Raw genomic sequence first — 21,745 nt, forward strand, 5'->3', positions numbered from 1 at the left:
ATTTTTATCGTTATTTTATATGGGCCTTTTAACAGAAATGGCTGTAACACACTATAATACTATATTTATATTTATAATTATAGCCCAAAGTTCAAATACCTTCCCTTTTTATTCTCCATGTACGTTGGATTTGATAGACAACACAGGGCATTGCACAAAAATCTCATTCGGCATTGTAGACTGGACCAGAAACCGGGTTTTGTGACGGATTCCGGGGCTGGTTGAAATTAGCATGCATGTGGATATGTGTGAGCGTAATTACCAAAGGCAACAGACACTCCCGCCACATGACAGACACCACCCACCCATCCACCCAGTCTTCTACCCATTGACCCACCCATCCCACCGAGCTGCAAACCACTGACATTTGACCCACCTAACTCGGTGCTGGGGATTGCATTATCTTGTTGGGGCGTGGCGCCATCACTTGATATTAAATTGGCTTGCAGGCTTTGGGGCCAAAAACTCAATCGCTTGTCAATCATATAATTATTGCCATACGGAAAAAAGACAACAAACGAAGCCACCCGGGGACAGCCCACTTAATTGTTTTTGCTTGTTTTTGGCTTTTGCGGTTTGCATTATTCATGAGGAAGCGGAACTGGAACAACCCTTTAATCCTCTTCTCGGGGGAATTCGGCGGGTGCAATTTCTGGATTTGTGAACCCCCCGTCTGTCAACTGCAGTCGGGTTAAATGCTTAAGAATAACTCTCCACTTTTGTTGTCGCCCGGAATTAAGTGAATTGTCAATTTGCTTGTCAATTGCGCATTTACCCCTTGAGGTTGGTTCTGGTGGTTTTAAATTTGCGGGTCTCGTTCCGATGGGTCAGTGTCGGGGCATAAGGATTGGCCTGAGGGCCGCTTACTTTTGGTTGAATTGGGTCAAAGTTGAAAGAACTTTTCACCGGATATTAGGGGTTGTTTTTCAAGCTTATCAACAATGAGGATTTACAGGGGTTATATGGTTTACTGTCTTGTGCTTAGTGTATTAAGCGATGAGTGGGAAATCTTAAATTGGTATTACTATATATGTCAAATTTGTTGATTCTTATACATTTTGGAAGTATTAATTATTAAATTTAAGACACGCAGGCGTACTGATTGCATTGATTTCATTTGATATCCGTCATTTATTATTTCGCAGATTTAATTAGTTTTAATAATAGATATGGCCATCATGTCGTAATCTAATAACCCTTTAAACCATTTTAACCACAAACTGCAATTAGTTTGCATTTACACATACATTACCTACTCCCTTTCCCCGAAAATTCCCAGCCAAAACACAACCGAACCCGCGAAAGTAGACCGCAAAAATTTTGAAAATTCCTATTGGCATCCCGTGAACACTTTGCTCAATAATCCGTTTAGTGGAGCTTCGGTTATTTGTTTATACAATGACATGGGTGGAAAAATATACGGGGAATATGCCGGGAAACTATAACCACACATGCACCCAACCCACCACCCACATATACCACCGATAACAAATCCCTGTCATATTTACGCTGAGCGTGGAGGTCCCTGCTGTCAGGACTGATTCTAGTTGTTTGGGCCAAGTCCTTTATCAAAATGCGGCTTAAAATATTTGCGCAAATATTTTCATGACAGGTGCATGAAACAAATACACCCACAAGCATGCAACCAGCACTGTATTAGTGTCAGCAGGATACGTGTGGGTTTTTATGTGTGTATGTACTATCCCACATCCTGTTTAAGTTTCGTTAAATCCGTTAATGAAAGCCAGCTCAACCTAATGGTGAAATATTGTTTTTTCACATTCTGCCACATAAACTGAGTGTCACATTTATTAGATTACGTTCCGTGTCTTCACCTGTCATCATTGTTGGCTTACTTCTCTGGGTTTTTGGGTCCACGCTTTTTATCCCACATCATGTGCATGTTAATGCGCTAAGTGCATGGTGAAATATCTGGAAAAACAAAATGATTTATGGTCCATTTGCAGAGGGGATCACAGGGTTTTTATGGCCATTAAAATGTGTGCCAAAAAGTTGATGTTGAGTTTTATAAAGGGAAGGTACTGTTGCTTTACTTATAAAAAGTATTAGAATAACAAATATATCTTTTACATAATTTATAATTATTAGAAAGCAATATATTTAAACTGGATACAAATATAACCCATCGTATTTCTGGATTTTAAACGCGTTTCAGTATTTTAATCCACTTAAATGACAAGTTTACATTGCAAAACTAATCTGAGATGGTTTCAAAATGCTAATTAGCTGTGGAAACTACCCTGACAGTGGCTCCGCTTTGGAAATCCAATCACATGTGGGTGCTCATCACGTATTCACATTACATATCTTGCTATTGATCAGAGAAGCAGTATGAAGACGCAAGATTGATGGAGCGGGGCAAAGCCTTTCAAACTAATTAGTATAGCCAGCAATTAGCAGTAATTAAATCATATTCAGAAGACAGCAGCCAAACGCATTTCTAACTGTCTTGTGTCTGTATCCTTGCCATCCTTTGCCATCTCTTCCTCTGTTTATTTAAGCCCATCGACAAGGACTTAACCACGCACAGAGCCAACTTCAACGATTTGCCTCTGACCTGCCGCAAGAAGATCCAAATGAATGGATGGCATCCACCTCTGCGGGGCGGAGAAAGCTGGGAGAAAGGGGCCGACCACTTGACACACATACACCTACAGAAGCAGCTACAGATACAGATACACCAGCGGCCAAGATGGCAAAGTCAACAATGCGCCAAAGTGGAAAAGAGGGTTTGGGGTTAGTGGGTGCTCAGTGTTGACAGGTTTTCAGATGGCTATGAAATAGGGCTATATTAAAATGAATAAGGTCACAAATTGTTAGGTAATTTTGTTGGTACTGCGAAGGCTGTGGGTCTTCAAATAATATTTATAACCTATGGATACATTTATAGATAGAGTTAAATATTATTAAAAAAATGCTAAGGCATCACCATTGAGATGGGCAGCCTTTATTTTTTTTTGTTTTTCCTTTGGTCCTAGATCTTCTCTTACTGTCTCGTTCGTTTTGTTTGCGGCTAACACCTTTGGCCAAAGGATTTCACTTTATGCTGCGGATAAAACCTGACAGGCAAATAGACTTAGGAAAATTTTTATACAAGGTGCATGGGGTTCTGTATAACCCTAAAAAGAAATAAAATGCTTATAAAATTACTTGAGATTATTTGTTTGAAGTTTTAAATCTTAGAATTAGTTTTTCTTTATGTCTTAAAAAGAAAAACCTTAATGTTTGTTTATTTTGTAGAACATTAAAAATTCGGCTCGTTAAAGTGACTTCCCTTATAAGCAGATTTCCTTTGTATCACATGTTGTTGTTTATGTTTGGCATTTAAATTCTAAGCGCCTGGCAGCTTATTGGGTGTGAAAAATCCGGGCAACCGAGCCCGGTTTTCCCTAGATATTGACAGAGGATGGCGAAAAGAGAGTGAAAACTGCAACTCTTGTATTTGATTTGCTTTTGCCTTTCGATTTCTGCTGTCACGTCTTGTCTCTTTGTGGACTTGACTTCCATCGACACCATTTCCAATCTACATCACAGCAGCAGTTCACTTTATATCGATTGCAATGGACTTTTAAGAGTTTTTTTTCATGAACTTTGTGCCATTTTTGGTTGGGTTGATTTCACGTTTAAAGTTTTGTACTTGTCCCTAAAAACTTTTTCCTGCTCACAAAGTTTGGCGACGAGCACACAAAAGTAGGCAACAAATTTTTCACACAAAATGATGTGCCAACTACTTTGGCACAGGCACGATTAAACAGCAAATGTTTGCGTTAATTTCGAGCAAAACATATCTACAAGATTTTATCTAGGGTAGATCTGGTACATACCATGAAAAATCAGCATTTGGCAGGGGAATTTCTGCAGAAGCTCGGAAGTCTGCCTTTTCACTGAAATAAAACTAATTGAGTCTGTCTTGCCCATCCTCATCTTTTTTCCAACTGCCCTTATAATGCGCAAACTTTTCCTCATACACAAATTTTCCTTTTCTGTATCATTTTCTAGTCTGAAGTCGGTCTGAAGTGCTATCCTGGACTTTCTTTCCTTTTTCGCCACCGCCTGGCCTCATCAAAAGTAAGTCTTAATTTATGCTTTAGAATGGCGTTGAGTTGGGCCAGAAAGTCTGGGTTGAAATGAATGAATAACTTTTAGTCAATGCCATCGAAAAGTTATTTGTTTAGGACAGGCTGTGTCATTTGGGGCAGAAAAGACGGCCCGAAAGAACATCAAGAAAACAAAAGCCAGAATGATGACAAATGATAAATGATTTTATCCCAGCCAAGTGCGAGTGTCTATGACAGGCCGGAATGGAAATTAGAAAAATGTGTATAAAAAAAGCCATAATATGAGTTTTTATTTAAAGTGAGATTTTAAAAATAATGTTTAGATAATCTTAAAAATATTTGAATAAAACATTTTAAAAAGGTCAAAAGCAAAGAACCATCTTCAATTCAAGCATGCAATTTCATTAAAGATAAAATCCTAAAATCTCAATGTCATTTTATGAAGCAGAGGAAAAAGAACAAAAAGTAAAAAGCGACCGTGGAAAATGTCAAAATATTTTTTCTTGTTCTCGCCGCTTGCAATTTTCTTCTTATTCAACATTGAAGCCAAATATTTGTTAGGACCAAGAAGAGGGAAAAAAAACAGAAAATTGTAAGGAATTAGATTTGAATTTTAAGCTTGCCGAGAGCAATAAGGAACATTTTTGACTTGGATAAATGCGAATAAAAGCCTTGTTCAACTATCTCTTGATGAGCTGATATTTTCGTGATGTCGCCAGAAACGATGGTAAATGTAAACAAAGTTGCGCCAGCGGAACAATAAGCCATGACACTTTGCATAATAAAATGGTTTTTGAGGCAGAATTGTTTACACAACATATCCATTCAAAAATAATGCTTATTTAAAGTCGAGTAATATCTATAAGTTACTCTGTTTGGGCAATTCTAAAAATCTTAGATCAACAATCACTAAAACGCTTAAAATAAAATTTAGAGGACTTAAAATCTATGCTACTGACCTACCATGCGTATACGTATTACTCTTGTTTGTGGCAATTTTAAAACCATTAAACCAACATTGAATGGCCCGAAGTACGGCTACTGAATTATGGCCCATGATTAGAAGGAAAGTTACAAAAAAAGAAAAAAAAAACAGGAAAAACGAAAAAGAAACCGGAAAATCCTAGCTCTTAGCCCGAAGTCATAAATTAGTTGTAACCAGAGAGCAAAACGGACAGGCGAGCTGGGGGTACTGTAACATAAAAACGTCTGCTTTTGCTATAATTGGCCACATATTTTGCTGGCACGGCCGGGCCCAAAACAAACCAAAAACCAAACCCAGGTAACGTTAGTCCTTCTGGCTTTTTTCCCAGTCCCCCAACAAACGGGGATTTGTTACCATTACCGATGGGGGGGACTTTTGGGTTATGCATCCTGTAAACTAGAGCACTGTTTTCGGCCATATCAATATATATTTTCCAGACCATAGACAGGCCAACGAAACCCAAACGGGAAAAATAAAATAGGACCAAAAAAAATGGCTACAACTATCCCAGGTTGATGTTTGTTATGGAAATCCGGCCAGGAAGGCTGTATGGTAATAATTTTGTAGATAGTTCCGTTGGGCTGCCGCTGTGTGAGTGAAGACTTCGGGATAGCACGTAAATGGAAATGAGCCCAAAAGAGATTTTCTGGATGTTGATGGAAACTGATGAATAGAGATTGCAGCGGTGGAAAAACTGTGATCTCTGGAGCGGAAAAATAAGGGAAAATGGGATGTTTGTGTACACGTAAAAAGTTTGAAATATGGATTTTAATATTCCATATCAAATTTCTAAAAACTCTCAAGTAATTAAAACTTTTTTAATAAAACGTTTCTTGCCAAGAATTTTCCAACAAAATGAATAACGTTTTATTTTGTTTGACAAATTTCCTTTTCTTATATCTGCTGTAAAACAAATTTGGCAAGTTTATTTTTCCTGCTCACAACTCTGCACACTGAAAAAGGCAAAGTTATTGCAGGGCAATCAAGTTATAATTTATTGGCCGCAATCCCATGCATATTCAAGTCAGCACTTTGCCTTCTGCCAAGGCAATCAAAGAAAAAGGGGCCTAGAGAAGAGATACAGTTTGCAGAAGAGTAAAAAAGTGACTGCAACATGCACAAATTGGCAAATTCCGATGAGTTTGTTGGTCCTGCAAAAGACATCGGAGCTGCTGAAAGCCGGCCCAACTGAAATGCCAATTCAATCGCCCGCAAAGGAGACTCTCACAGAGCACACACGCCAATTGAAAGACGTCTTCTAACGATCTCCAGCTTTTATCCCCCACCAAACCATTTCTCTCTATTTTCTTTAAAACATATTGGCAAACGTCGTTGGAAAGTAGTCGTTATAAAACAAACACAGACAAAGACACAGGGCATACACAATGCTGCTCTCCAGTATGCCATTCTAATAATATAAACTTTACATAAATGTTTTCCTTGCAAATAGAACGGAGCAGCGAAACAGAATGGCTTGAATGGGTTCAACGGGTTGCATGGACGGGGGGGTGGTGTGCTCGGGGGGAGGAAAGGAAGGGTGTGGCGTGTGTGTGGTGTGTGTTTGACTCTGTTTGCACTGGACGCATCTGCTGAGCTGGCAATCGCATTGCAGTTTGTCAGGCGGCGAGACAGTCAGTCGACACAGTCAAAAAGGCTTTTTATCTCAGAAATAGTTTTCTCTTCTACACGGTATCTATATGGCAGGGAAAAGTAGTAGTATTATAGGAAACTAAAAAAAAGATAAATAAATAAAAAAGTACAAAAAAACTAGTAAAAAATTTAATGAAAAATTTACTTCAAAAATCAATTTTTAGATTTTTTTAAATTTAACAAGTTTTAGTAACGAGTATCCATGCAAAAGACTCCCTCACTCTTGCCATAGACTTTTCCATAGTCAAATATTTGGGTTTATTTGCTTTGCGCTTGATGTGTCACACATGTCGTATGATTGATTTATATTACAAAACACACAGTAGGAATTTGTTTCAGTTTTCTGATTTCCACTTTTGCCTGAGCCCCAGTATCTATGTTGGTCAAATTTTTTTGGGACTGAAAAAACGAAAAAATCAACAAGAAACCGCAATGTTGTGACTTCTATTTGTTGTCAACTGTTGCGCTTTTTTCAGTTTTTCTTTAGTTCTGAAAAATATCAAATTGAATAATTAATTGGAAGTAATTGATGTTTGATATAGCGCTGGGAGGTGGTTGAGTGAGCGGAAGAGACGTCAAGTTAAGACCATACAATGCAAGAGTCCTGCAGATTGGCCCCCCGCATACACGACCCTTCGCCCAACTAATTGAACAGCCTTGAGCTGCTGTCAGACACAGAGCACACACTCAGTCACATAAATAAACATGGCCCAAACAACTCGACCACACCTGACCAATCCTTTGCCTTGCGTTGCCACAGCCCCATCCTCATGCTCACATCCTTGCAATCGCTTCATGTGGGTCATGTCGTATATTGACCACGAAATGGCAAACATTCCCGTGGTTATTTCATAGTTCAAATGTGTGTGGCTTGGGCAAATAAATAATATATAGTATTGTGTTGGGACTCCTTATATATAGTACGTGTGTTGGTCGAGGGGTATATGCGGTTTAAATGACAAAATAAAATGAAATACAAAATGGCGCTTGGCCAAGTGGAGTCAATGATGCACAACCATATCTTGGTTAGGTAGTGAAATTCTGCGAACAGTGGGTATATAAGTCAAAGAAACAAGTTGAAATATATTTCATACAGAGGTAAAAACTAAAAGAAGCTAATCAAATAAGAGAGAAAATATTACTTCCACAGGTGCAAAGCAAATATAGATTCATTAAATAAACTAACACGAAATAAACCCACTTTGCGGTAAACCAGCGTTCAGAACAATGCAAAAACCACAGAACACGTTTCCTATTTTTCCATTTTTCAAGAACAAGAGAGCGAGTCATAAACTGGAGTGAATCGTGCTGGTTCCCTTGAGGTCAGGCTTTATTATTAGTTGAATGTTGGGTAAGGCAATACTAGAAAAAAATGGGGAAGAGTTTAAAAAAATAATATACTACAATGGACAGCCGTAAAATGCCTGACTTTATTCCAAATAAAAATAAGAATAACTTATCTCAGAGGCCATACATTTTTTTTGGTTACATAAATCGCAAATGTGAGCCCCTTATTATCCCACAATCTGGGTATTACTCACACCCAACTTTTACTCTAATTGACCACGCCCAATGTAAGTTATTTATTTTTTTTTGCGCCAGGGGGTGGCAGTTTGTATTTAACTTCTCGGCTGAGTAATATTTCAGCCAAGCTTGAACTACCCAGGTGATTTATGTCGTGCATGAAGTTGTGTTTTTATTGTTTGGCCTTTATATAGGAGCAAGCGGATATATATATTTTATTGCCAGCGGTAGGCGACGGCAGGTGGCGCCACCTAAAATGGAACATAAATCTACGGAGTTGAAAGGGTTGTAAAAACGAGGCGGAAAGCAATTTGAGGCAAGATCGAGTTCATCTGCTACGGAAAAACTCTGTAATTTCTTCCCACAACTGTTGGTCGAATTAAAACGCATAACTCTCTTAGTAGTTGCGCCTGCGAAGGGAGACCAATTAAAATTAAAGCCAGCATAAATGGTTGATGAACTGATTCAACACACATATATTTTGCTGCATACCTCGCGGCACTCGTCGATACAAAAAAATAGCCACTTTTTCTATATTTTTTCCACTTCAATTGAGGAACAGATGTGTGAAATTGTCCCTATACAAGGGAAGGAAAAAATCGTACGTCGTACATATAAGAAAAAAGTGCCGATGGGGCGCAAAAAGAAAAAAGGAGGCAAAATTCATGTTCATTATTTATTTGATGTTTTCCCCGCGTTGCCAGGTTTTATTTATTTACCTGTGCACTGGTATTTATTTAGTTTTTCAATTCAATTGAATTTCCATTAACAAATTGCGCACTCTGCTCCTCGTCAGGTCCGCATCAACTTCACCGCCATCACGCCCGTTTCCACTGCCAAACGAAGTTTCCACATTTTTCTGCTTGTCTAATTTATGGTCAGGTTTTGTTTCCTCTTATTTATTCTGGCATGTGGCACATAAAAATAGCAATAAAAATAAATCAACACGATTCAACATCGTTGCGATTGTGCTGATGAATTTTAGATTTCCCTGAGACTAAATTATAAATTTAGAAAATAATTGAAAGCAGCTTTTTGTTATGGACGCATAACGAATTGAGTTGTTGAGATTTATTTATTTGAGAGTTGTGGAATTTGAATGAATGATTGTTTTCTGTTTTTAGTTTTAAAAAAAATAATATTGATATTTTCAATTCATGTAAAACATGACTTTAGGCTCTACCTGAGATAAATATGTACCTAAACAATTTCCTATAGTCTTTCCATTTCGAAAATCAAATTCCATCAGCAACCAAGAAGCCAAGTTTCAACACCTTGTGGTGTGGTCGAAGCACTTTACTATCAGCACTCAGAAATCTGCCACATTCTTCCCTTGCCCTGGACCGGCAGACTCAACAAAGCCACACCACATCCTCCCACTTTTGAGGAGTCCTGAATTATAAATTGGCTTCATTACCCATTCAGCCTTGACCGCATGACAAGCTGGAAAATGTTGTGTGTTGAGCAGTGAAAATACCATAGGCCAAAAAGTGGGACATTCTTTGACATCACCATTGCCCATCGTCTCGGTGGTGGTGGTTCCATTTCATTGAGAGAGGAAATAAATTGTGTACAACTTTCAAACCAATTAACCCACAAATTTTGCACTCAATTAGCTTTCCTCAGCCAGGGTCCTCGGAGACGGACTGGCTGCATATATTACACAGTTGAAATAATTTATTTATTACCACGCCCTGACATTTTATCAAGTTTTACTCTGTGGCCATTGCACTTCCCGCCTCTTTCGCCAATTAGCCTGGGCAAAAGCAAATTATTTTCCGCTCTGGCGGAGAAAAAATAATAAATAATTGAATAAGTTACTCATTAGTGCGCCGACTGGAAGTGACTTGTGGGCCGAGGGAAGAACACAAAGACGGCGGAGATGGAGGTGCAAAAGGGAAGATATATAAAAAAAGTGCTTACAATATCCCGGTAACTGTCTGCGTCGGTGTCTCTTATCTAACCTTAACATGCACATTTAGTTGCCTCATCCGTCGACTACCCCACTTAACTGCCCTCATAACCCCTACCCCTGGAAAAAACCAACTCCGTGTCTCCTTGTCTGTCTGTCTGGCTGCGTGAATTTGTCACCATTTTGCTGGCAACCTAAGTTCCACTAACTTGTCTTTGTCCCTTTGTGTTTTTACTCTGCTAAAGGGTATTACAATATTTGAAACAGCTAGGATCTCTACATTTTTATGTGCACAATATTAGTCTTGAAATAAAATTGTAATGTGATGTGTGTGTTGCATATCTTTAAATACTTCTAAAAGGTTAGGGAATTTTAATAGTTTTATTTTAAGTATTTAAAGGAAATCATATTTTTATTATAGCATTAATATTATATTTAATTTTATTAGATATTTTTGGATCATATATAATACTGTATTTCTGTATTTCTCATCTAAAAACTGGAACATTTTAAGAATATGTTTTATTCTAGAGTATTAGATACCTGGAGGAGTGTGCTCCCTCTTTTTAGTGTTCCTAGCAGGTCCGACTTTTTTGTTTGAATTCTTCCTTTTTCTTCCTCGGTTGCCCCGTCATTTATCAATCATAATGCTGAGTAGTCTCATTACTGTTTTGCGCTTAGCACTTTGCCTTTGCCAGGCAACCTAGCTGCTTTTCTCGGCCCTCCCCTTAATTTTCTGCTCAACATCTATCCATCCCCCCTGCTGTTTCTTCGCCTTTGCGTAATTGCTTTATGCCCTGATTTATGCTTATCTTTAGTCATATTTTTACATTTACCTTTATCACACCATCATAGACGACGGGAGGTGCACAATTGGGGAGGAGGAGGCTGGGTTTTTGGGGGTGGAAGACGAAGGTTGACCTAATTTCATTGAACTTAATTTTTTTCGCTCAAGTCTGTGTCAGCACGAAGTAATCTCTCGCTGTGTAAGAGAGATTACAGGGTCTTCCTAAACGTCAAAAAATGTATCTTAAAGATACAAATATTTTAAATATGTTTTTAAGTTTATCCAGTTTAAAAATGTAATATTTATCCCAATATACGATTATATTTTTAAGTTTAGTTTAAAAATGCGACACCCTATTTTGATACTGTTGCTATAATAACAAAGTCACATCTGTATCCTGCCTTCCTCTCACGTTTTTGTGCAAACATTTTTCGAATGACGAGATCTTCATCGATAAAAATGACCATCAGGACTCGCATTTTTTCGCTGGGCCAACTAAGTGGGCCGTATAAATTCCAAAAGATATCAATCTTGTATATGCTGGAGTTGGGAAAAAAACGTTCCCATGCTATGCACGTAATGAGGAAGTCACAGAGCAATTAATGTGGCTCATCCATTCGTTTTGTTTTCGCTTCTCTGGCTCATTTCCGTCCTTATCGCTGAGGACCATGAGAAATATATATGTTTTTAAGGCGTGAGACAGGAACTTTAGATAACCGTTGATGTATGTAAAAGAGTTTGCTTACAGGGCAGTCTGAAATGAAATAAAAATACAATTAAGCCCTAAAATGGGTGCTCTCACTTTTTTCCCCTTCCTGGTATCCGTTTCAAGACTTGCTGTTTCCGTTTTTGAATGCGAAGCTCAGCATTAATCTGTCGGAATTTAGCTCGAAATTTGTTTTGCTCCCCCAAATTCGTTGGCTTTTTAGTTCCATTTAGGTGTAAATAGAACAGGGATGGTACAAAAGTGATTAAAAAATTGGGAATTAAGAGAATACTACAATATTTAGAGAAATTAACACCTTAAGTGAAATATTTTAAGTGCGCAAAAGGGACTTGAAATCAATCACTTAAAAATCTTATATATACTTGGATTTAAACGATTTTTTTGCAAATCTAGCCACTAAAATCTTGACTGCGGCTGTACGTGTGCAGCATCTGTGTGTAAGTGCAGGGTATTGCTGCATACGTGCCTGCAACACCTAAATTCATGCAACAATGGCTTACAGCAGCGAAAGGGACAGGAAATGGGGGCGAGGGAGATGGAGCAACACAGGGAAACAGACAATGCACGAAGCTTAAATTGAAATTCTTTGTTTCTTTAAACGTCCCTGGCCCTGACTTCCGCCCAACTCTGCCCGCCCTGAATCCTTATATCTCCTGTCTGACTTGTCCGTCCCGTCCTAACAAAAAGTTTTCCTCGCTGAGCCTTAAAGTATGCTCGGGATTTTTTATATTTAAATAGTTTTCCCGTACGGGGAGTTCGTTTGAGTGAATGTGCTGCAGACAAAACAGAAACTTGATGGGCATGTGAGGTTTTTGTTGCACATACAACACATACTGTGCGGAGGAATTAGAAATGTCGGAGCTGAAATAGAAAATGGAATTGCGTATGCACTTTTCCTGCGATGTCAGTTGTCTACCTCAACAAAAGAAATATATTGTAGCTTTTATAGTTCTACTTATAAGGCTTGGAGAAAACAGCATTTTATGCCAGTATTTGTCCTATAAATTAGTTTTAGATTCATGACTAAAGGTAAAACTTTATTAAACTTATAAGCAAGGGCAACCAACTTAAATCAATCTTTGTTGAGTTTATTAAAATTATGAAAATGAAAACCTACCCACTAGGTATTTTCAATTATATTTTCCATAGCTGACAGCAACTGTCTGTCAATCGGAATATGGCCAGTGGAAACTGCACTCAACGCATACAAATTAAGTGACATGCTATGTTTTTGTAATTGGTGTTGTCATTGTCATTGAAATGCATTATTTTGCCATCGCCTGCATTTTAATGACCACAGAGGTTTTTCCTCTGTGGCCTTTGATTGACAGCTAACACGTCCGAGGACCTTACAAAACCGAAATTGAAATTGCTTTGGATATGGTTAAAAATGCATTTCAGTTTGGTAATCATGCAGATTTCACATTGTGATGTGATCCATCCGACAGGAAAACAAAAACTTTTTAATTAAAAGGAATGAAGAGGATGCCACAAAAAATTCAAAATTTGCATAGCCATAGGGGGTAAAGGGTAGAGGGTATTGTGTGCCACCTGACACTTGTCTCACTCGGCTGGAAAAACCCTGGCTGCCTCTCTTTCTACTGCATATTAGTCGACTTCCACACACTCCTGGCAATTCAATTAGAATCCAGATTCTAGGCAGAGTGCACGTCACATATACACACATTTTAATTAAATAAATTCAGTGTTTGCCTGATGCTTGGGCGTCATAAACATTTTGGGCAAAGAAGCAGGAAAATGAAAACATTTAACTGCCGGTTACGTTAGTTTTGTCCCCCGGGGCACGAAGGGCGTGTACTGCGGATGTTGCTCCGTTTGTGTTTGCATAAAATGCAAGAAAATTGCCCTGCCTGCAGTTTTCCCCGAGCAGAAGTAGAGGGAGAAGCTGGAGCAACGCATCGTTTTGAGCAAAACGTCAACAGATTTGCTTTTCAGCCTTCGTGTGAGTTTTCCCCTGCTCGCTGCTCCACATAATCAAATTTAACCTGACTGCCAGCAACGAAGGAGCTCAAAATGATGACGATGATGGTGATGATGATGTGGCTTTTGGAAGAGTGGAGAAAACCCTCAGCCCATTGCAGTTGTCCGAATGCAGCAGTATTTAATTGAACTTCCTACATACTTTTCCTCTTGCATTCCAAAACCTAGAACATGCACATCGTAATGAACTGAACCAATTTGCATCTGCAATTCGGGAAATATGAACCCATGGTAGAGCATAAATTTGTTCCGCCTCTTGGGGCCAAAACCCAGACTAGTGTATTTAGAAAACAATTTCCAAAGCAATTTGCACTTGCCTCGAGAATAATCAATTTTCCTAGCTGTAACTTAGGCTTATTAATGTGGGGTGCAACTAAGAGGGCCAGTTTATTCAAACAAATTGCATTACACAATTTATCGAACTTGCCCCTGACCATTTAGTTATATTCAAATGATTATTGTTCACTTTAAGAACCACTGCATTTCACTATCCCCTCTATGACCAGATGGCTGGATTCCAGTTCTCAAATATTTGCCAAAGCCAACAACTTCAATATTTATCCTACCATCCAGCAATGGCAACTAATTAAGCCATTTTTTATGGCCCACTCTATCGGTTAGCCAACTCAGTGCTGCAGCTGGCCAACAAAACCCCCCGGCACTACCGTCTACCATCTCGCCCCAAAACCACCCAGAAGTCCATCTGAAAATCCACCCGTTCCACCGCAGACTACAATGAACGCTAGCTAGAATGCGGGTTTGGGTCTTCATGATGTTATCCTGTGGCTTTCGGTTTCATAGTAAATTATTATTATTATTATTTTACGGCGGCGTAGGAGGAGTGCCAGCTGCAGTTTCAGTGTTGTGGTTGCGGACAGTGTTGAAATTAAACACTGTAAGCAGATTTCCCGAGCTCCTCCATCTCTAACGAACGAAATCAAGTTGCCGGGCAAATGGTTTTGTGGCTTCGGTCTTTCAACGAAATTAGGCAACGGCAGATAATTATTTATATTTTGTTGCAAAGGATTTGCTCCTTCCCAGGCATAATTGCCCGTGGCTGCTGGGATGTCTGAATTTGTCATGGGGTTTTCGGTTCTGAAACTTCCAGGAAATTCATGTGGTCTTTAGACCAAAATGTAGATGTTGCCCAACACTTGCACTGCAGAAAATGATTCATTAGCATTTATTTAAATTTCAGCCCACCCTGCTTAAACTTTTGGCTCATTTAAACTTTTGTTTCCACCTGTAGATCGTTATGAAAATCCCGTTCAGTGCAAACAAAATAATAATAACACTTAGGGCCGGCCAAAGTTTAAGCAAATAAAAGTCTCACAATAGGGTGGGCTTTAGACCAAAAATAATGTTTTAGAAGACTGGCCAAAAATCCCGAAATAGAAACTTTTTTCAGGTCTTCAATTTAATGCTTGGTTACCTTTCTTTTTCCCCATTTTTTTTCCTTTGTTGCTGGGGCAACGAATCTTAAAAACTGTTCAAGTGGTCCCTCAGAAAACTTGAGCCGAGAAACAAGTTTAAAGTGTGCTCACAGGCAGTGCCGAAATGAACGAGATTGAGACCCAAACGCTTACCTTTATTGTAAGGGATTTACGCCTGAAAGCATGTTATAAAAAAATAACTAGAAGATTTATTGTACGGCCTACCCGGCATGCCGGTGCTTCTGTTTTCATTAATAAATGCCCAAGGTGGTGGAGCTGCGCCTTTCATAAATTTTCGGAGGCAACTGTACCCCACATCCTTGCCAAGAGTGTGTGGAGGGGCAATTGTTAAGCGAACTTTTTATTCCACATTTTCTTACCCTTATGATTATAGCCTGTAAGCCGTTACACTAATTCGTATTTATATCTTGAAATCCTCTGAGATATATGGACTCTTATACGCAACGAAAGAGGAGTTGTCCAGAATTTTATATACCATATTTTTAAAAGCGGTTTCTTAGCCAACACTAAAAGTGTATCTACATGTACTAACACTGGTGGTAAAGTAATTCTCTTACCAACACTGTTGGTAAATTAACTCTTTTATCAACACTGGTTGAAAATTAACTCTTACCAGTATTAGAAAAAAAACATATACATTTGGAACTCATTTACCTCAGGCTCCATAAGCCATTTCAATTACTAAGATTTATAACATGTAATCACGTTTAATTACGTAACACATTGCTGCCTATCTAAGCTAATTCTTATTCAACCAATCCTATCTACCGCACCGCTTAATTGAAGAGGCAGTAACTTTTTCGCAAGTCAACTTCCAGCTCTATCAGCTCGACAAATCCCTGAGGCAAATATCATTTTAACAATGGCATTAAATGAATTTGCATAATTAGCTGCAGCTTAGTCAAGTACTCCCTTCATCCCCCGACCAACTTCTTCATTTATCCACGTTTTTCTCTCCCCTTGTGGCTTTGGTCCTGTGGTTATGATGCATGTGTGACATTAGCTCAGACACGTAATGCCAAATGGGTTTGCACAGCGGGTGGGACAGGACTCTATATGGGGGAGAAATCCAGTAAATAGGGGAGCGAAGCATCAGGGTACTGAATTTATTTTCTTTAACAGACATAATCTTTAATGGGAAAATTTGCAAAAAATTATATTCTTTATAATGCTACGCAACATGGTTTAAAGTCACTTTCTCAAGCATAACTATCTTGACATTATTGTCAAATATTAATCAACTTTTGCTTCGAGCAGTCTTGCAATCATGTTCACAGCTGATTGCGCACTTTGCATCAATTGGAAATGCATTTAACTGAGAAAATCCAGCTAATCCTGGCTCTCCATTCATAATTCAATCTTAAGCGAATCAAGTGAACAACAATTTGCGAACTAATTAATTATGGAAATGCAGCAAAACGCATACAAATTGAATGAGCAATGGCTGGCGGCTAAAGGAGCGAGAGACTGGCCATAAATCCTCTCAACGGCAATAGAACACTTTGGAGCACAAAGTTGGCCGAGTGAAAGTGAGATGTGAAAAGTTTAGAGGACAAGTTAAGTCAAGTCCCCGGCCAAGCATGTTTAGCAAAGTTCATTAAGCACTTAACAAACAGAGCGCACCGAGGGAACTTAATGTGCTTTGGCGTAATTCAACTAAACAAAGTACCAAAGTTCTTAGCCCAGTTCAGTTTGGTTCGGTTTTGCAGGGGAAGAGGGCCGTGTTGCATAGATGAAAATCAAATGCGGTCATATCCTCCCACTCCACCCATGTCCATGTATGCACATTCCTGCACCCACACACGCAGCCTGAATGTTTTGGTCATTCAGGAGCGTCCTGGCATTTTTGCATTTACCGTCAACGTCCCCGGCAGTGGCTGCAAAACTGTGCCACAGCACAATGCTGTGGCTGCGGCGGTGGAACCCCTTAGTTTTCACACTGAAAAAAAAAACAGAATAAAAAATGATATTTATAAAATAAAAGAGAGATATTATAACGCAGAAAAAGATATTTTAAAGAAAGGGAGATATCATGAGTTTATCAATATATATCGTATTTTCAAATCAAATTTTCCAGACTATGGGCAAATGTACCTCCTTTATTGATTCATAAATCCCCCTTAAATCTTTTTATATTTTAGAAATGTATTTTTTACAGTGCATGAGAATGTAACCGGCGAGAAGGTTCAGAGGGGCAGAGTTTGTTCAAGCGAACATTGTTAGCCTGCGGCCAAAAGGCTTTCAAAGTTTTCGTGGTTTGGCTGCTAAGGGGTGGTGAAGGGTGGCAAGATGGGCCAAGGGTTATGGGGGAGGCTGCTTTGAATTATTGCCAAACATGGTGGATGTTCGGTGGTGGTGGGGCTGCCCCATGGAAAGGGGTAACCAATCGGCCGATGCTCTTTTGCCAAAGGATAAGGAAAAAAGTTAATTGGCAAATGGCCAAATGAGTTCAATTTGAAGTTGGCCCAAAAGACAGGAAAAGCGAGCAAGGGAAGTTGGTTCATTTCGAATGGATTCAACGGAAATAAAAGAAATAGTTGAAACTGCTGAAGGTGCTGAAAAGTTTAAAGAACATCTTTTCGAAAAGAATGTTTTATTTTATTTACAAATATTCAAGATAAATATTTGAAGGTATTTTATGATATTTCATGATAATATTCATTTTTCTTTTAGTTTTGGCGTTTGTTTTGTTTTCTGTCTGGTAAAAAAGTGTAAACGGCTCATATTTTTTCCCATATTTGGTGGAATGTAATGCATTAACGTAATTTGACTGACGTTAGGCATCAACGTCAGAGTTAACGTATAGAAAACACCAAACCCCAACTTGTCACTGATAAATTTAGCCTGGCTGTCAACGCTTTTTTGCGGGCTTCCCTTTTTGTCTTGTTGCTATTTTTAATATGCATCCCATTTGGCACACGCTAACCCAGATTCAGATATACTGCTCCATATGTATCTTTTAGCTACTTCTCTTCGTTACTTTGAGCGACATATTTCAGCTGTGCCCTCTTCTTCCACCTTTTCATTCTGTATTTTTTTCTTTCCTTGCCTCCTTGGCCATTACCATTAGCATAAAATGGCTGTCGTTTTGTTGGCCATTTTGGGCACCCCTCCACTTGGAAAGCTTCCTCTAATTACGCTCTCAAAACAAAAAAGTTAATGCATAAAAAATAGCTCGTTAAATGCTCCCCCTGCAGCTCAGTGACAACTTTGGGTCTTGGCATTGTTATTGCAAAACATTATCCTTATGCATTTTAAGCAGACTCTCCACAAATATATTCATAAATCTCTAATGTGGTTTTAACTCTTTTTCATTTCAGATCAAATTAATTGAAACTGTTACTTTTTATATTTGGTAAGTTTTTATCATTCAATAATTTTTCAATTCTTTAAGAGAAAAGTAATTTAATTGCCTTGGCTCAAAAGCTTAAGCTTTCAAAATTTAATTTGTGGAAAATATTTTATCTGTGGAGGAAAACTTTTGAAGAATTCAGCTTAAATTCCGATTAAATGCAGCAAATGGCACGGCAAATGATTCGAACTTTTGGAGCTATTTCCTTGTGCATTATGCTGACCCCAAAACTCATTAACTATGCTTTTTCGCGGCGAATTCGAGCAATTTAGCGCCACAGCAAAATGCAACGCTTTTTGGCCCCTAATTGCTGGCATTTGGCATCCGAAAATTTGCCTGCCCAATGAAGCATCCCGCCAAAAGTCCTTTTCCCCCACGATTAAGCAAAAGATGAAGGAAAATGCAGCCGCAGCGCGGGGAGAAATGCAATTTAAAATTTTTTGCGACGTCGGATATTTTTCTGATCCCTGACTAAACGCTCTGCTCATCGTCTCGGCTCAAAATCACTAATGGCCCACCAATCCAACCCGCATATGATGTTAAATTAGAGCCCGAACTTTTGATGCAGCATGATTGGGTGTTTGGCATTTGGCGTTGATTTGAAATTGTGTGCTCTTTGAAAGTTGCATTTGGCAAATGCTTTTGGCCCGAAATTTCTGCGTTCGCTTAATTAACTGCTTTTGATTATTTTTGGGCGTGGCGAAAAACTACATGCACACATACAGCAGCAGGCTAATTGCTATTTGCTTTGAAATATTTCGTAGCATACTTATGTGGGTCAGATTTATATTGGTTTACAAAAAGGTGAAAGTACTTACAGTAAAATCTATTACATGTAATATAAATAATAATTATTTAAGCAACTTTATAAGGTGTCAAAAATATATATAATACTAATAAGCTAGTCTGTGGTTTTGCGAATAACTATATTAACTAGTTGCTTTGCTGCTTTATAACCATTTCATAATAATTAATAGTAGGAAATCAAATTTGTCATGTTCAAACCCCTTGTGTCAAACCACTCAGTGCTAATTTAATTAATGAACCATAATGTTATACCAGACCAAGGCTCCTTCTCCAGCTTTTCAAACATGCCTAACTAAACCACAGGAATATTTTGGATGAAAAGGACTCTAGTTGGTTAGCTAATGGATGGACTGTCCAAGAACTGGTCATTGAGTTTCCCCAGGCTTTGGAAATTGAGCCACCTAAACAATTGTCAATTAAATTTTACTCCTGTTGCCTGGGTCGCTTGGTGTGGGTGGCTGTTATAAATGCCGAGACACGTTCGATGCGGTGGTGGAATTTTCAATCGGTTTACACCTCCCCCACCACCTTCGATACGACCTTCCACCCCCTGGAGGTCCGCAGACGCGTCTCTAATTTGCATTAAAAGGTGAGCCAGCTGGTTGCACCCCCTTTGGCCATTGGATACTGCTGTTGGCAACCAACTGTTGCGTAACTTGGGGGGAGTAACAGGCCTTGCAACCCTTCACCACCGCCAGTTGTTGATTTAATTTTATAATTTTAACGCACAATTTCCCCAATAAATTTCCATTGTGGGTATCCATGATTTGCGTTTAAATATTTGCCGTCCAGGGAAATCATTTCCCAAATGGAATAAATTACGGAGTACGCTTTTAGAAAATTGTTTTCACCAAATTGTATTTATTATTTGTCACGTTTTCCAATCAGCATCGGAGGGTCATGAAATTGGCTAATTAAAAATGTATGCAATATTATATTGTTCCTTTCTAAGAAAAGGGGAATATGATATTTTTTATGGCATGATTAAGTTCGATTTTTCCCATGAAATAAAATAGTTTACTATTTGGCTTTCGCCAGAAAGTCACTCTCCATATATAGTTTGTCACGTGTGTGGGCAGCAAGCAAATATTTAGTCAAGTGTTCGATTTTGAATTAAATGGCCAAAATTGTGACTCACTTGAGAGCTGAGTGCCGCCGATCCATTCGAACATTTAATTTTTTTTTTATTTGGACAAAAATAGAAATTTAATTTCCTAATTGAATGGTTTTGCCCTGTTCTGTGTGAACGAAGCTTCTCCCTTGTCCTCCACTGCCAATTCCCATTTAATTGAAAATTTATCAGTTGCATTTGCATATGCTCGGCTCCCTTTTCCTGAAATTGACATTCCTCCATGCATGTGTGGACCCTTTGAACGGCAAAAGTTGGCTTTCTATTTTCTACGCACACTCGGTCATTATTACTTTCTTCAAATTGCTTTCCAGTTTTTCCTTAACCCTTCTTTTACTTAGTATCGTTTTCAAAGGTTTTGTTTGTTCAATTTATTGTCATTTTATCAATATGGGTAAAAAAAAATACATAAACTTTAAATTTTTACTAAAATGGTATAAAATATAGAAAATGTTTTTTAAACCGCTTGAAAATGCTATTAAGCATGCTTTTAACTTTTATCGCTTCCTTCTCGCCTTATCCCCATAATAACCATTTGTGACTGCAGCTGCATACGCTTGCCTTAATGATATAGTCGCCCTTATTGCCGCTGCTGCTTTTTAACTCCACCCCCATGAGCACATTTAATTTGCCATTGACAACGTGAAAAACTTCACATGGCATCGCTGAAATATTTGCGTGGTTCTCACCCTGTCATTTCCTCCGCTTCCATCAACATTAAATGACTGCGTCGGTCGCTTAATTGAGATTGTCGGGGGTGTGGGTATTATCGCTCGCTTATTAATTTATTTTTATGTTTAATAACAGGCGCAAGGCTGTGGCGCCATTGCAGCGGGTGACGCCAAAAAAAAAATGACAAAAAGCGAGGAAAAAGTATATAATTCTGATAAAGGCAGCAAGCCATCGCCGCAGTGACATCGTGAAGAGGTCGTAAATTAATACCCACCAACAGCAAACCGAGCTGGCATGCGCCACCCACCTACCTGGTCATTATCTATCTATTCATCGTTGTTTATCGGCTAACCAAAGTGCCGAGAAATGGGTTCATAAATTTCCACCTCATTTTCGTGGAACAATTTGCCGATTTCCTGTTGTTTTCCTGCTTTCCCGTTTTAAATGCAAGGCGGCAATTAAAGCCGTTTTGCGGTGGCTCCAAAAAGCCACTTCTGCGTGGATTATGTATATCGTTAGCTTGGCTGGGCGCCTCGCCTCATTCGGCGGTCGTTTAATTAATAGCAAGCTGATTAATTAGTATTTGTGTGCGATATCCCTGGTCGCTGGGGAGGGTCACTTCTGGAGTCCAGGGGTCACATTTCCGGGCTTAAACTGGGCTGCGCG

At 38.8% G+C, this 21,745-nt stretch overlaps 1 protein-coding gene across 6 annotated transcripts in view; it reads left to right on the plus strand.

Moving 5' to 3' along the window:
* The window catches only part of LOC108026116 (furin-like protease 1), a 143,037-nt gene that overhangs the window by 41,861 nt on the left and 79,431 nt on the right, over positions 1-21,745 (plus strand). For 4 of the 6 annotated variants that reach the window (XM_044091040.2, XM_044091042.2, XM_050888882.1 and 1 more), the window contains exons 2-3: positions 4,021-4,089; positions 18,440-18,474. The gene's annotated coding sequence lies outside the window, so the exon portion shown is untranslated. The remainder of the gene's footprint in view (positions 1-4,020; positions 4,090-18,439; positions 18,475-21,745) is intronic. The other 2 variants (XM_017096816.3, XM_050888883.1) reach the window with 1 other exon arrangement.

Source organism: Drosophila biarmipes, chromosome 3R, assembly GCF_025231255.1.
Source record: "Drosophila biarmipes strain raj3 chromosome 3R, RU_DBia_V1.1, whole genome shotgun sequence".
Classification (NCBI taxonomy): Eukaryota; Metazoa; Arthropoda; class Insecta; order Diptera; family Drosophilidae; genus Drosophila; species Drosophila biarmipes.